Raw genomic sequence first — 17,571 nt, 5'->3', positions numbered from 1 at the left:
TCATGTATTTTGTTGTGGAATGTATATATTTATGTAAGCCGTGCCCCCCAAAACATCGTAATGTAAAATAATAAATATTAAAAAAAAAAAAAAAACTGCCAATTTCGACCCCTTTCTAAGTTAGATATAGAAAAAATATTCAGTCGTTAGTTGTGAAATTTCATGAGGGTTTTAAAATCGGATTTTTTATTTGACTCTCTTTTACCGTTGAGGAGCTACAAGATCTTGTCCGAGCCCTGGTCTGTGTGACAGAACGCCCTGTTCACAGCACTGTCAGCTATTTTATGAAAGTAGTCCAGACTAAGCAAAATATCACAGTATTCATTGCCAAATCATACGTAAAACCTTTTAACCATGAAGCATATGAATACAAGTAAAAAATGCAGTTGGTTTTTATTAAATTATTCAATAGTTTTGCATTGTGAAGAGAAAAATCATATTTATAACACACGTTATAGAATTCAATATATCCACGAATAGCAATTCAAGTCTATGGAAAAACTTACTATACCAAACATAAATGGTAACAAAGCAGTAAACCTAACTGTATTGGACTGCTGCAATGAATGCGGCCACCACTGTAAGCAAACAAACAAATACATGCATTTCATTTGGGATATAAACATAATGTGCTGTATGTTTCCTGACTTGAAATCATTTTGCACTATGAAGAGAATCATATTTATAGACAAAAGTTATAGAATTTACTATAACTACAAACAGCACATCAACAATAACAAAAAACAAAAATCTATAGAAAAACAAACTACATGGTGCAGAACTCATAAAGCAGCAATTGTAAAGATAATGAGGTGATGCAATACATTTTGCCACCACTGTAAGAAAACAAACAAACAAATCAATCAATCCAGTGATGCGGTGTGGTGCTCGTACTGTCAAGTGCAAGCCTGCTCTCATCCTGTCCTCCTCTTCCACTTCAGGATACGCGCTGGTACATGCGTTTCCTCTGGGGCGGTTTTGAAGTGTGGCATCTAAACTGGCATGTAGGGATACTGTTGTTTTGTTCCTAGTAGTGTTCCGCTTTATATCAATACCAAATATCATGATACCAAAATCCTCTGATACCTAATGTCGGGGCAAAATAAAAATATCGTATTGAAAATTCGAAAAACAAATTGAGTGCTTTAAAAACAATATGAACTAAGCAGACTCATTTCTGCTTAGCGGAAGAGACCAACTACCCTGCATGCTCTGGGAAAATTCAGTGACTGCAGCAGTCATGGTGAATGCAGGAGAAAGAAATAGATAATAATAATATAATAATAATAATAATAATATATATCTACCTTTAATGATGTTGCTGGAATGTTGTAATTCTCATGTCGTTTCTATATGGGTGTGTGCAGGCAGCTTTTTCATGATTGCATCTGAAGTATTTGCAGATGTTAGTGATCTTACATAATAAACGCAGAGTCACAAATAGTCGCCGGGGCTACTTGCAAATATTGTAAATAAACACTGGGGCGTTTATTCAAAGTTTTACGGTAATCACACTTCAATACATGATTGATAAATAAAAATAATTAAATGTAATATTTTACATTACAGGGTAATTGCTACAAATAACTAGAAGAAGTCATATCTGCCGGATAGGTGGAGTAAATTAATCGTGGTTGTGAGTGTCTATATATACAGATGTCGTCAAGGATTTACATACCGCAATGTATGGAAATTTGAATACAGTGGGGTATGCATGTAGTCAAAAGTTTACATACCCCAATGTACATATATAATTTCTTGAAATTTCTCAAACAAATTAAAGGAAAAATCTTTTGTAGCAAAAGTTTTGTTTTTTGTAGATGAGGGAAAAAAAGTCAGAAGAAATAGATGTCTATAATTACTTATTTCAAAATTTTTTTTTTTTTTGCAAAAATGCTCATTCAAAAGTATTCATACCCTGACATGGAAAACGAAATTAGTAGTTTGTTGGGGCAGCTTTAGCAATAATAACCTCTTTTAAACGATTAGGATATTTGTCAATACGCTTTTGGCATGATTCTTTAGTGATTTTTGACCATTCTTGTTCCAGTTCCCATTGTGTCATTGTAGCGATGTGCGCGCGCAGCTGTACCAGATTGGATGTACCAGATGGTACACGCACCTCTTGCAGCTTTACCCTTCTCGATTCGGATGTCGGGGGCCTGGAGTTTCACGGTTTGGTTCTCAGTCAGCTCGACAAATAGCCAGTGGAGAACCCCCCGTACCGGTACCGTACTGAGCCCTCACGGGTCGGGTGTGCCATAAAAGTGACTAAACTAAACAGATCATGTGCTTGAAAGAGTTGAAACACAATCGTGGAAAAAACAAACAGAGATGAACATTTCACACAGAAGGGTAGAGTAGGGGCAATTATAAAACAGAGGTAAGAGAATGAATTTTAAAGATGGTCAGCACTCTTTTAAAGAGAGGGACCAGTGATCATGTTAATAAAACTAATACGAGGTGAGAGAATGGATTTTAAAGATGGTCAGCACTTTTTTAAAGGGAGGGACCGGTGATCATGTTAATAAAGCTAATAAGTAAGAGAATAGATTTTAAAGATGGTCAGCACTCTTTAAAAAGTAAGTTAAGAATTATGTTGCAGTTGGGGGGGGGGGGCGGGGAGTTTGGTTGCCATGCTGTGGAGTGCACTTCCTGTCAGTGCGGAGAGGAAGCTGGTTTCCTGGTACGCAGTGCGGTGGTGTGGACAAGACAACGAGGTAGGAATCCCTCTGTCTCTGTCTGTGTTCTTTGTTTCAGCACTTAATCCCACGAGAGTATTGCAGGATTTTTATTCCTCTGTTTTTAGAACAATGATCTCGAATGGAGCCCCCTCTCCTCTGTCTCTTCCTCTCTCTCTCCCTGCTCACTGGCATTGAGGCCGACACTCATTTCCTGTCTGTAACAAACAAGACGATACAAAATAAAAACGGAATCTGTTTTAAACGTTTCAAAGGCTTTGGGGACGAGTTATAATATAAGGTAATATGTAAGAGAATGGATTTTAAAGATGGTCAGCACTCCTTTAAAGGGAGCGTCAGTTATAATGTTAATAAAGCTAATAAGAGGTAAGAGAATTGATTTTAAAGATGGTCAGCACTGATTTAAAGGGAGGGACCAGTGATCATGTTAATAAAGCTAATAAGAGGTAAGAGAATTGATTTTAAAGATGGTCAGCACTGATTTAAAGGGAGGGGCCGGTGATCATGTTAATAAAGCTAATACGAGGTGAGAGAATGGATTTTAAAGAAGGTCAGTGCTCCTTTCAAGGGAGGGACCAGTGATCATGTTAATAAAGCTAATAAGAGGTAAGAGAATTGATTTTAAAGATGGTCAGCACTGATTTAAAGGGAGGGACCAGTGATCATGTTAATAAAGCTAATAAGAGGTAAGAGAATTGATTTTAAAGATGGTCAGCACTGATTTAAAGGGAGGGGCCAGTGATCATGTTAATAAAGCTAATACGAGGTGAGAGAATGGATTTTAAAGATGGTCAGCGCTCCTTTAAAGGGAGGGACCGTGATTTCAGTAAGTAAGCAATGCCATAGCCAGCTATGAGGCATCGAGTCACAGAGCTGTGTTAAAATCATACTGATCGTTATTTATTAAGGCTCTCTTACGTATTGCTTTGGCGCAAAATAAAATGCATTTCATCCCTCGTTGTGTGCATGCATTAATTCCCAAGTCTCACTGATATCTACAGCCTCTGTGCTCTTCAAAAACACCGTACGGCTCGGTTCATACCAGCATAGCTGTGAGCTAAACACGTTCAAATGGCTTCTAAACGACCAAGGCTTATTGGTGACTTTAACAAGGCGAAGCAAAGTAATAATGTTGATTAGAAAGAAATAATACATTCCCTCGGTAGCCAACAGTTTAGAAACCACTAGTAGAAGCAGCTTGTAAACTGCAGTGTAGTGAACCAGCTTATTAATATTGCAATTCTAAACCACTAGTGGAAGCAGCTTGTAAACTGCAGTGTAGTGAACCAGCTTATTAATATTGCAATTCTAAACCTCTAGTGGAAGAGGCTTGTAAACTGCAGTGTAGTGAACCAGCTTATTAATATTGCAATTCTAAACCTCTAGTGGAAGAGGCTTGTAAACTGCAGTGTAGTGAACCAGCTTATTAATATTGCAATTCTAAACCTCTAGTGGAAGAGGCTTGTAAACTGCAGTGTAGTGAACCAGCTTATTAATATTGCAATTCTAAACCTCTAGTGGAAGAGGCTTGTAAACTGCAGTGTAGTGAACCAGCTTATTAATATTGCAATTCTAAACCTCTAGTGGAAGCAGCTTATTAATATTGCAATATCTACTTGCTGAAGCGGTTTTTATTTTAGCCGACAAGTTGTTCAGTTGCAATAATATTATTGCAATAATATTATTGCAATAATATTATTAATTGTTTAAGGGCTGGACAAGATCTTCCATGTGTGCAGATCGGCTGTGTGGTCTTGCCCTGCTTTGCTGTCACAGAGATGAGATTGATCTCTCCACGACAGACATGTTGCAGAAATGTGATGACAATGCTCACAGGAAGATTGGCAAACTACTTTAAAATGAGCTACACGTGATGATGTGTAAACAAGCCAATCGGAGCAGTGCATTTCCTGAAGGAGAACACGTATATTCCTGTATATCGCTGCTGTCACAGCCCTGTACAAAACCACACAGTCCGTATTATATTGCAGAGTCAGAACCGCAGTACTCACAAGTCTATAATAGTGTAGTATTTAGAAAAAAAACAAAAAAAAAAACAAACTGTTAACTAAACGTTTGTATTTAAACAAACTGCATATAACAATCTGCTGATATCCTCTCTGTGTCGTTATAAACCTCGGGGGGAGAGGGTGGGCGCGGCGCAGGTCTCGGCTGTGCTTGCAGATTATTCTTGGCTAGCTCCGTCCTGACTCAGTTATGAACGATGTTGCAATTCGGGGAGGAGTTCAGTTGTTTGGTTTCCGCGCTCGGGCGCGCCCTTCCTGTCAGCGCACATTCTCAGAGAGGAAGTTGATTTCTAGCTGCGCAGTGCGGTCGAGTGGACAAAACAACGAGGTAGGAACCCTCTCTCTTTTCATTTTCAGCACTTAATCGCCTAGAGAGTATTGCAGGATTTTTATTCCACTGTTTTTAGAACAGAGATCTCGAATGTACCCCCTTCCTCTCTTCCTCTGCTCTTTATCCCTGCTCGCTGGCATTGAGGCCGATGCCCACTTCCTGTCTAACAGACAAACAAGGGCGATGCAATATGAAAATACAAACTTAAACGAAAGTGAAACGGCTCTTATAATAGAAATGCGTAGAGCTCTAAAACAGTGTCACTCGTTATATTCGTAGATTTATATCAAGCTAAAGGCATCCATGGGATGTTTCTGTAAACATGTCATAAATAGGGGTCTACTTAAATCGCGGTAAATTTACGTATTTTTCACTGGTATGTTGCGGAATAAAATTAGGATTTCGCGGACATGTTTAAACATTAAATAAACCTAAGTAGACAGTATTTCAGAACACTGTAAAGCCTAAAAATAGTGGTACTTGCTTCCTTACTGAAACAGAGTGCTGGCATTTGTTAAAGGCGAGTATGCAGCATCCCCCTGCAGTTGACTTGCCCATACATTGAGACTGCACGTCTGCATCCACTGAATTGGTTGGAAGTTAAGGCAAAGCTTTGCCAAGTTATACAGATGTGGAAATCGATTAGAAACAGCCCAAAAACTTGGTTACACAGGGGCATCTGGTAGAGTTTAATAAAGTCAATCTATGCAGCACGTTTGTTGTCATGTTATTTGTCCTATCCAATCATTTATTTTATTAGTACCGAGTCAAAACAAAGAAGACGTGGCTATTCGGGTCTAAAATTCAAACTGTAAGCAGCAGGTTGAAGCGAGGTGGCTGTGCTGGATCATTTTAGTACTGATTTAACTTGCAGACAGGAATACTTCTTGTCTGCGCTGACTTTCCAGTTTGGTTTCTGAAAGCTGTTTATTTTACGTTCTGTTCAGTAGCCTCTGAAGTAGCCTTTTGTTTAATGTGTGATTCTGAAGCTAAATAGCGATCGATTGTATTTTCTCCAAAGACACATTAAGATATGGAAAACAATTACCCCAGTCTGCATGTAGTTTCTTTGGGAAATATCTTTAAACGACCATCAGCCGAAATATACTTTGCTTTTTTTGTCGTCCATTTTTACAATTTTCCCTCCAATGCTGAAAACTAGATTTAAGCAGCCTAAATGAAAACGACGCGGCACCACCTTTGTCCCGCCCACTCCGGCACAGTACAGGTCACATAAAAGCAGTAAAGACGCACTGATCGGCTGATTAAAACAAGAACGTTAACTGCTTTGGGGAATTTATTTTGTAAATGTTACTTGTGGACATTTTTTGTTTGTTTTTTGCGTAAGTGCAATGCACACGGGACGGCGAAGGAATAAAAAAGGCTATCTGCAGAAGGAAGATACTTAGTTTGCGTCGCTTGCGTTGTGCAGTAGTTCATTTAAACAATTTTTCTTTTTTTCCTCTCCGTACTTGTTTGTATGCATTGGCCCCTAAGAGGTGAATTTCGCGGTGACCCCTCAATTTCACGATTTCCGCGAAATCGCGATTTCGGTAGGTTCCTAGTCATAAACTATGCGAAGAGGCTTGTAACTGCAGTGTAGTGAACCAGCTTATTAATATTGCAATTCAAAACCTCTAGTGGAAGAGGCTTATTAATATTGCAATTCTAAACCTCTAGTGGAAGAGGCTTGTAAACTGCAGTGTAGTGAACCAGCTTATTAATATTGCAATTCTAAACCTCTAGTGGAAGAGGCTTGTAAACTGCAGTGTAGTGAACCAGCTTATTAATATTGCAATTCTAAACCTCTAGTGGAAGAGGCTTGTAAACTGCAGTGTAGTGAACCAGCTTATTAATATTGTAATTCTAAACCTCTAGTGGAAGAGGCTTGTAAACTGCAGTGCAGTGAACCAGCTTATTAATATTGCAATTCTAAACCTCTAGTGCAAAGGTGCGCAACTAAACTTTTATTATGGGCCGCATATCCAGAAAACTAGTTTAACCTAATGTGTGTAGCGGTCTGCACATTACCAAAGAATAATCTGAGTTTAACCCTTAGCAGCAATATACATAGGCATATTTTGGTTCATTTTGTTTCGTACTGCACGATACACATCACAAACAAAATATACAAAACAATTAAACACAAAGCATTAATGTCGTATTGTTATACCATATACACACGCATTGCACAACAATACAAAGCACATTAAATATCTACTTGCTGAAGCGGTTTTTATTTTAGCCGACAAGTTGTTCAGTTGCAATAATATTATTAATTGTTTAAGGGCTGGACAAGATCTTCCATGTGTGCAGATCGGCTGTGTGGTCTTGCCCTGCTTTGCTGTCACAGAGATGAGATTGATCTCTCCACGACAGACATGTTGCAGAAATGTGATGACAGTGGTCACAGGAAGATTGGCAAACTACTTTAAAATGAGCTGCACGTGATGATGTGTAAACAAGCCAATCGGAGCAGTGCATTTCCTGAATGAGAACACGTATATTCCTGTATATCGCTGCTGTCACAGCCCTGTACAAAACCACACAGTCCGTATTATATTGCAGAGTCAGAACCGCAGTACTCACAAGTCTATAATAGTGTCGTATTCAGAAACAAAAAACAACAAACTGTTAACTAACCGTTTGTATTTAAACAAACTGCATATAACAATCTGCTGATATCCTCTCTGTGTCGTTATAAACCTCGGGGGGAGAGGGTGGGCGCGGCGCAGGTCTCGGCTGTGCTTGCAGATTATTCTTGGCTAGCTCCGTCCTGACTCAGTTATGAACGATGTTGCAATTCGGGGAGGAGTTCAGTCGTTTCGTTTCCGCGCTCGGGCGCGCCCTTCCTGTCAGCGCACATTCTCAGAGAGGAAGTTGATTTCTAGCTGCGCAGTGCGGTCGAGTGGACAAAACAACGAGGTAGGAACCCTCTCTCTTTTCATTTTCAGCACTTAATCGCCAGAGAGTATTGCAGGATTTTTATTCCACTGTTTTTAGAACAGAGATCTCGAATGTACCCCCTTCCTGTCTTCCTCTGCTCTTTATCCCTGCTCGCTGGCATTGAGGCCGATGCCCACTTCCTGTCTAACAGACAAACAAGGGCGATGCAATATGAAAATACAAACTTAAACGAAAGTGAAACGGCTCTTATAATAGAAATGCGTAGAGCTCTAAAACAGTGTCACTCGTTATATTCGTAGATTTATATCAAGCTGAGGTATGTTTCTGTAAACATGTCGTATAGTATGCGATGGGAGTGTTTCGCTGTTGCTCTCGTTAGTAATGATTGTGAGTGTGCTGTCCTGTCCTGTCCTCTGGGGTTCAGTCATGTGAACGATGCAGAGCGTGTAGTTTGAAATCTCTCTGCAGTCGGGTGTAACTGCGCCGTTACAAAGATATATAACATTTAACAAGATGCTCCACTCCGCCTTTAGTTCCGCCTCACTGCGCGTAAATCATTGCTGAGAGAGCTCGGCAGAATATTTTCTACGGAGAGTCAGTGGAGGCGTAAGAATTGTTGCTGGTTTTCGCCATGTTAAAAAAATGCATCAGACTTTAAGTCGATTTCACACTTGCCCAAGGCCCTTTGAAGAAAACGCAACATTAGCAAATTATGACAACACGTAATTAATATGAAACATGCTGTTTCCTGAGCGCTGTCCTGTTCCGCGGCGCATGCGCAGTAAATACAGTCACGGCTGATCGATGGTAATATTTATTGACAGCTTTCTGGAGCGGGTAACGGGACATTTAAAAGCTGCATCATGTCAGATATATTTTATTACTATTTTTGTGTGTGTTAATTATTTGTGAAATAATTTCATAACAAATATACAGATGAACATTACCTTTTTTTTTTAACCTGCTTGTCCAAGTAGCTGCCGGTAGTTTCTTTACCGTAATGTATTGCAGTGTCTTGATAATATTTCATGTCGTAATGTTATGTATTTCAAAAGTAACCGCTGTTACCAGACTGTTACATGATTTAATGAATACGTTTCGTTTTGTTCTATTAAATGCATCACCTCTATGTAAATCCAGGCTCCACCCAGGCACTGTCTCTGCTGGATTTTAATGTAAATCAGCTCAAAGTGACTTCATTGAAGCCTTAATTGAACTAAGAGCTTTCTTTGTTGCTATTAGTTTAAAAAAAAGACTGAAAAGTACTCTGCTGTATATATTTAATAATAATATGTAATTGTTGCCTGTAGTCTATTTAGTGTTTAAAAAAATAATAAAGAACACATTTGTAAATCTAAGTTTCTGGTTATGTAATTGTTGCAAATTAATTTTTGTAAATATAAACTGTGATGTGTTAACTGTACCACTGAATAGTGAGTTATTTGAATAAAAATGGTTTCTCCAAGAATAATAAATGTTAACTTCACACTTCTGTCTCCTTATCTTCTATTCAGCACCATATTTAATAGTTTATAAACAAAATAATGTATCAATTAAACTACAAAGATTAAATATAAAAAAGCTTTAACTTCACTTTACACATAAAATACCATATATTATGTAATGTCTTGTTTAATTGTAATAACCTATATTTAAATATATATAGATAGATAGATAAACATAAGACTGTTAAACACGGTTTTAAGTTAATTTCAGTGTTAAGAATAGTAGTACATAGCTCACCTGCCTGTCTTTCCTGCACACACCTGGACTTGCATGCAGGCGTCGCTTCTTTAGAGTAATGTTTCTGCGCATGCTGAACAGGACAGTGCTCAGAAAACAGCATTTTTTATAATTACGTATTGTCATATTATTATTATTATTATTTATTTCTTAGCTGATGCCCTTATCCAGGGCGACTTACAATTGTTAAAAGATACCGCATTATTTTTACATAGAATTACCCATTTATACAGTTGGGTTTTTACTGGAGCAATCTAGGTAAAGTACCTTGCTCAAGGGTACAACAGCAGTGTCCCCACTGGGGATTGAACCCACGACCCTCCAGTCAAGAGTCCAGAGCCCAGAGCCCTAACAACTACTCCACACTGCTCATAATTTGCTAATGTTGCCCTTTTCTTCAAAAGGCTTTGGGCAAGTGTGAAATCGACTTCAAAAGTTTGATGCATTTTTTTAACATGGCGAAAACCAGCACAAACCAGCAACATTTCTTCCGCCTACTCCATTGACTCTCCATAGAAACAGTTCTGCCGAGCTCTCTGTATATACCACAATGCTTTGCGCGCAGTGAGACGGAAGTCTCCATTGAAAATCAGCAGAGTCGAGTATCTTGTTAATAGAATATCTTTGGCCACACTCACACTCGGGTACAGAACCTCACTTGTTATTGATAACACACTGCAGTGCATGCTGGGAGTGGAACCCAGCAGGGTCTCAAATGGCTTCTTCCTTCCTTGATAAGAGATGAAAACTTGCGTTAAAATAATTGACATGGTGTTTGTTTTTGTGTAATTGTTAATATGATCCTAATGTCAAGTAGCAGACACACTACCCCTCTCTCTCTCACTCTGTGTTCTTTACAGGAAGTTGGTCGTTGGTACTGTAACAAACACACACAACGCAGACTTCAGTCAGGAAGGAGGTGTAGCGGAGCAGAGTGAGTGTTATAGGAGTTGAACCCAGGTCCGGTTATAACCACTGAGCTCGTCTCCTGGATCCTGCGCTGGGCTGTAAGTGTCCTCTGTACTTAAGTTATAATTTATTTTATGTATATAGTGCCTTCCATACCACAGGATCTCAAAGAGCTTTACATGTCATTTATAGAGCTCCTGCCATACCACTGGATCTCCAAGAGCTTTACATGTCATTTATAGAGCTCCTTCCATACCACAGGATCTCAAAGAGCTTTACATGTCATTTATAGAGCTCCTTCCATACCACAGGATCTCAAAGAGCTTTACATGTCATTTATAGAGCTCCTGCCATACCACTGGATCTCCAAGAGCTTTACATGTCATTTATAGAGCTCCTGCCATACCACTGGATCTCCAAGAGCTTTACATGTCATTTATAGAGCTCCTTCCATACCACAGGATCTCAAAGAGCTTTACATGTCATTTATAGAGCTCCTTCCATACCACAGGATCTCAAAGAGCTTTACATGTAATTTATAGAGCTCCTTTCATAGCACAGGATCTCAAGAGCTTTACATGTCATTTATAGAGCTCCTTTCGTAGCACAGGATCTCAAAGAGCTTTACGTGTCATTTATAGAGCTCCATCCATACCACAGGATCTCAGAGAGCTTTACATGTCATTTATAGAGCTCCTTTACATGCCATTCATAGTCAGTTGGGTTAGTGGAGACCCAGTCAATTGGGTTAGTGGAGACCCAGTCAGTTGGGTTAGTGGAGACCCAGTCAGTTGGGTTAGCGGAAACCCAGTCAGTTGGATTTAAATTATAATTCAGGCTTCTGTTTTTTGGTTTTTATTATTCATTTTAGGTGCTTATTTTAACCCTTTGATGCCTAAGCAGAATGGCCTCATACAGGCATGAATATGACCCCTTTGTGTTTTAGCAACCTTAAATCAGAAATTAAAACCCAGTATATCTACAGAAAGGGCTTACCTGTCTGTTTCCAGTGGTATCATGTATTTTGGTGTGGAATGTATATTTATGTAAGCCATGCCCCCCAAAACATTGTAATGTAAAATAATAAATATAAAAAAAAAAAAAACTGCCAATTTCAACCCCTTTCTAAGTTAGATATAGAAAAAATATTCAGACGTTAGTTGTGAAATTTTATGAGGGTTTTAAAATCTGATTTTTTATTCGACTCTCTTTTACCGTTGAGGAGCTACAAGATCTTGTCCGAGCCCTGGTCTGTATGACAGAACGCCCTGTTCACAGCACTGTCAGCTATTTTATGAAAGTAGTCCAGACTAAGCAAAATATCACAGTGTTCATTGCCAAGTCATACGTAAAACCTTTTAACCATGAAATATATGAATACAAGTAAAAAATGCAGTTGGTTTTTATTAAATTATTCAATAGTTTTGCATTGTGAAGAGAAAAATCATATTTATATACACACGTTGTAGAATTCAATATATCCACGAATATAATTCAATATATCCACGAATAGCAATTCAAGTCTATGGAAAAACTTACTAAACCAACAAAACATAAATGGCGACAAAGCAGTAAACCTAACTGTATTGGACTGCTGCAATGAATGCGGCCACCACTGTAAGCAAACAAACAAATACATGCATTTCATTTGGGATATAAACATAATGTGCTGTATGTTTCCTGACTTGAAATCATTTTACACTATGAAGAGAATCATATTTATAGACAAAAGTTATAGAATTTACTATAACTACGAACAGCACATCAACAATAACAAAAAACAAAAATCTATAGAAAAACGAACTACATGGTGCAGAACTCATAAAGCAGCCATTGTAAAGATAATGAGGTGATGCAATACGTTTTGCCACCACTGTAAGAAAACAAACAAACAAATCAATCAATCCAGTGATGCGGTGTGGTGCTCGTACTGCCAAGTGCAAGCCTGCTCTCATCCTGTCCTCCTCTTCCACTTCAGGATACACGCTGGTACATGCGTTTCCTCTGGGGCGTTTTTGAAGTGTGGCATCTAAACTGGCTTGTAGGGATACTGTTGTTTTGTTCCTAGTAGTGTTCCGCTTTATATCGATACCAAATATCATGATACCAAAATCCTCTGATACCTAATGTCGGGGTAAAATAAAAACATCGTATTGAAAATACGAAAAACAAATTGAGTGCTTTAAAAACAATATGAACTAAGCAGACTCATTTCCGCTTAGCGGAAGAGACCAACTACCCTGCATGCTCTGGGAAAATTCAGTGACTGCAGCAGTCATGGTGAATGCAGGAGAGAAGCTTGGATTTCAGTCACATGACAACAGCAAAGGAGGAAATGCCACCAGTTTATTGAAACATCTTTCAGATCGCCACCCCAATCTCTTACCAAAGTTTACTTTTACTGCGGTTTCTTCCATTCTTTTAGTTTTATTTAAGTAAGTGAATCCCAGTGCATATTACTTTATAAAAAGTCACAGTCACAGTAAAACAGGAATAAATGCAAATAAAAATAAAACTAGAAGCCGATCAAAAGGGAGTTAATTGATTCTTGTTTATTTCGTCATTACAGTACATTTGCTAGAAGCTGCAAAAATCTAATTTGCTGACGTGTCATTAACCCTTAGCAGTCCATTTATTCAGTGCGTCTCAGGCACGTCAGGTCCAATTTATTTTCACACGTGCAGTTTATTTTAGACGCGCTGTTTAAAAGTAATTTTTTCACAGTAAAACATGTTTAAAAGACTCTGCATATCAACAGGACACTCAGTAATCTCCAGCCCCGCCCCAGCCCTCGTTCGCTGTTTTTTTCACATACCTCTTGATAGTCGTGCATACCGATAAATCATCTCCTGATCACTTGTTTTATTACCAAACTCCTCGGTAATGCGATCCAAGTTATTATTTTCCGGAGAAAAATCAACTAGAGACCTGTTTTTTGCGTCTTTTTGATGATGTAGGACAGGGTCCGACATGGACCGGAAAGGGAAAATTGCAATGTAGGACCGGAAAGGGTTAAAACTCTACATGTTAATCTGTATTTTATGTAAGTGTGATGTGATAGCTGTGAAAGTCCTGTCTGTATTTTATGTGTAGAGCCCTGTGTGTTGTGACAGCTGTGAAAGTCCTGTGTGTATTTTATGTGTAGAGCCCTGTGTGTTGTGAAAGTCCTGTCTGTATTTTATGTGTAGAGCCCTGTGTGTTGTGATAGCTGTGAAAGTCCTGTCTGTATTTTATGTGTAGAGCCCTGTGTGTTGTGATAGCTGTGAAAGTCCTGTCTGTATTTTATGTGTAGAGCCCTGTGTGTTGTGATAGCTGTGAAAGTCCTGTCTGTATTTTATGCGTAGAGCCCTGTGTGTTGTGATAGCTGTGAAAGTCCTGTCTGTATTTTATGTGTAGAGCCCTGTGTGTTGTGATAGCTGTGAAAGTCCTGTCTGTATTTTATGTGTAGAGCCCTGTGTGTTGTGACAGCTGTGAAAGTCCTGTGTGTATTTTATGTGTAGAGCCCTGTGTGTTGTGAAAGTCCTGTCTGTATTTTATGTGTAGAGCCCTGTGTGTTGTGATAGCTGTGAGAGTCCTGTCTGTATTTTATGTGTAGAGCCCTGTGTGTTGTAATAGCTGTGAAAGTCCTGTCTGTATTTTATGTGTAGAGCCCTGTGTGTTGTGATAGCTGTGAAAGTCCTGTCTGTATTTTATGTGTAGAGCCCTGTGTGTTGTGATAGCTGTGAAAGTCCTGTCTGTATTTTGTGTAGAGCCCTGTGTGTTGTGATAGCTGTGAAAGTCCTGTCTGTATTTTATGTGTAGAGCCCTGTGTGTTGTGATAGCTGTGAGAGTCCTGTCTGTATTTTATGTGTAGAGCCCTGTGTGTTGTGATAGCTGTGAAAGTCCTGTGTGTTGAATTGCATGCATCAGCGGTGGAAAGACCAGAATGAATAGACTTCATTGCCAGCATGTTTCCCTAACAGGATCAATGTGACGCTTCACCTGCAGAGGAAAGCACAGGACCTATAAAGCTTCCGAGTCACACTGCAGACGGCTACAGGTTCAGCATGAAAGCAATAAAAAGTACTTGCAGTTTATTACAGTAGCCAGAGTGGTTGTCTTTTGTCTAGTTTACTTTCTGTGCAAGATTTTTAACAACCAGACGATCATGATGTGCCGAATGGCCTCCTCTCGCTAGTAGAATGTCTTGTGTTCTTATTTAAGATGCACTGGGGCGTTGTTTTGACGAAGACATTTGGCTTCAATACGCTCAAACAGAGTTCTGTTCTAATAGCACGTAAGAGGAAGGCATCTACAGAAGTGGCCTGTTTGTTTTAGAAACATAGCGTTCAATATAATACTTAAATTTGAACTTTTCACTATTGAATTGAGTATGTTAGCAGTGTTTTTAGTAAAGCGGTTCTTTGCAAGAAGTACCTTTTTTTTTTTTTTTAATCCGTTGAACAAATTTATTAAATTATTTCTTGGTGATTTTCAAAATATCTTTAACACTATACAAATGTAAAATGAACGCATAGTGTTTAAAATGAAGGAATATAGCATTTGTGTGTATTCCCTAATGTAACACATTACTGTGTTCATTTAACCCTTTGAGTAGTACGAACGTACCGGTATGTTCACTGCTCTCTGGTCCCCAGGGAGTACGAACGGTACGTTCTGCAACTTTAAACTTGAATTACTGAGCTTACAAAACTTCTGATAACAATATCTTGTTACACCAAGTTTCTGTAACACCTTTTATTGGTCTCGTGCGCCCTCTGCTAGATATTGACTGAATTACATACAATAAACCATCACAAAAATGTCAACAGTGTTTGTAAACTGGCAAAAATTGCTCAGTGAGAAAGAAGTTTTAGAAGTAATACTGAATTCAGATTGCTCCATGCTTCAAGGAGTATCAAACGCTGAAGCATTAGGCACTCTCACTCCCTCCGACCCCACCACCTGTTTACCCAGATATGATTTATTCATCTCTCTCTCTCTCTCTCTCTCTCTCTCTCTCTCTCTCTCTCTCTCTCTCTCTCGCTTGCTCTCTCCCTCTAATTCAGCCCTTTTTTTTTTTTTTTTAGGACGTGTTGTGGTTGTTCCACCCTATTTGTTGTTTATTGTCTACCTGTTATTTTTTAGTCAAAACCTTTCCCTAGGACAAAATTAAACAGTGTATTTATTTGTTTTATTTATTGACGGTAAAAATGATTTGTCTGTATTTTGTCAGTATTCATTACATACATACATACAGACATAATAGCTTTCAGCTTGCTTGTACGTTGTACTTGTAATAATCAAGCGCATGCTTATGACAGAAAAAAAAATCTCACTCCTGTAGGACCGGCAGTGCATTTTAGAACTCACTACTCAAAGGGTTAAGAGAAATGTTTCACAGTGTACATGAATCAATCGGGCTAGTCTAGTTTAGCATGATACTCTGTGTTCACTTGTTTTACTTTCTAAAATATTTGCACAGTATAGATTCATGGAGGTGTTATGTTGTATGTGACTTTAAGAACATAAGAAATGTTACAAGCAAGAGGAGGTCCATTTGGCCCATCTTGCTTATTTGGTTGTTTATTGATCCAAGAACCTCATCAAGCCATTTCTCAAAGTAACCGTGTAAATCAGCTTCCACATGTGCTTCATTTTTTCATTCCTTGCTCACATTTTGTAGCACTTCTAAGATACCCCTGTATGTAAAACATCTGGCTTGATTATAAAAAGACTGCTTCAAGAAAAGTATTTCTGTGTTATTTTATTATATATCAGAATGAAGAGAGTCCTTGTAATTGGAGTTTTTGAAGCTGGCTGAAACGAGTTCTCTTTTTAAATAAAGAAAATGGTGTCTTTTACACAGTGTTGTGCTTTCTTACCACTTTTATATTAATTTTATCATCGGTGGCAATGACCTTTAAATACACACAGCCATTTAACATGTAACGGACATAAGATCCAAAGTATGGTGATAGTCTCTAATGTCATGGTACTGTGCATGGTGTCGTATCGATACTCCCTAAATGAGGTATCGCTGAAGTGCCGAGCCTTATTCAGTGACAGGCTCAGAAAGACTGATTTGATTGCTTGATGGCTTATTAGGGCTGTGAGACATCCCAAAAGAGAGATTGCGTTCTCGGATTTAAGTCCTGAAACTAGAGAGGTCCTTTGCGTAGGGGTTAAACTGTTTGAGTTTTATGTAAGTCATTATATATATATATTTTTTTTTTTTCTGGGCTTTCACTTTTTATATACTGTATAAAATTATTGTTTGCGTTACTTTCCAAAATGCTTGGGCTTTTTTTCTGTCACAATATGTATATTTACCATGCACAGTACACAGTCTGCACTAGTGTTGTGTGATACCTCAGTTAGGGAGGAGTCTCGATACGATACCATGCACAGTACACAATCTGCACTAGTGTTGTGTGATACCTCAGTTAGGGAGGAGTCTCGATACGATACCATGCACAGTACACAGTCTGCACTAGTGTTGTGTGATACCTCAGTGAGGAGTCTCGATACGATACCATGCACAGTACACAGTCTGCACTAGTGTTGTGTGATACCTCAGTGAGGAGTCTCGATACAATACCATGCACAGTACACAGTCTGCACTAGTGTTGTGTGATACCTCAGTTAGGGGGGAGTCTCGATACGATACCATGCACAGTACACAGTCTGCACTAGTGTTGTGTGATACCTCAGTGAGGAGTCTCGATACGATACCATGCACAGTACACAGTCTGCACTAGTGTTGTGTGATACCTCAGTGAGGAGTCTCGATACGATACCATGCACAGTACACAGTCTGCACTAGTGTTGTGTGATACCTCAGTTAGGAGTCTCGATACGATACCATGCACAGTACACAGTCTGCACTAGTGTTGTGTGATACCTCAGTTAGGAGTCTCGATACGATACCATGCACAGTACACAGCCTGCACTAGTGTTGTGTGATACCTCA

General features: G+C 38.9%; 1 protein-coding gene across 10 annotated transcripts in view; it reads left to right on the top strand.

Annotated features, from left to right (window-relative positions):
- The window catches only part of LOC117965833 (butyrophilin subfamily 1 member A1-like), an 80,183-nt gene that overhangs the window by 10,156 nt on the left and 52,456 nt on the right, over nt 1–17,571 (top strand). For 3 of the 10 annotated variants that reach the window (XM_059018483.1, XM_059018484.1, XM_059018481.1), the window contains exon 3: nt 10,571–10,717. The exons of 2 other annotated variants lie outside the window; for them this stretch is intronic. The gene's annotated coding sequence lies outside the window, so the exon portion shown is untranslated. Of the gene's footprint in view, nt 1–2,649; nt 2,721–6,886; nt 7,986–10,570; nt 10,718–17,571 lie in introns of those variants that run through there. 5 more of the 10 variants (XM_059018489.1, XM_059018488.1, XM_059018485.1 and 2 more) reach the window with 4 other exon arrangements.

This window comes from Acipenser ruthenus, chromosome 60, assembly GCF_902713425.1.
Source record: "Acipenser ruthenus chromosome 60, fAciRut3.2 maternal haplotype, whole genome shotgun sequence".
NCBI classification, from domain to species: Eukaryota; Metazoa; Chordata; class Actinopteri; order Acipenseriformes; family Acipenseridae; genus Acipenser; species Acipenser ruthenus.
This window is presented reverse-complemented; position numbering and strand designations above follow the sequence as displayed.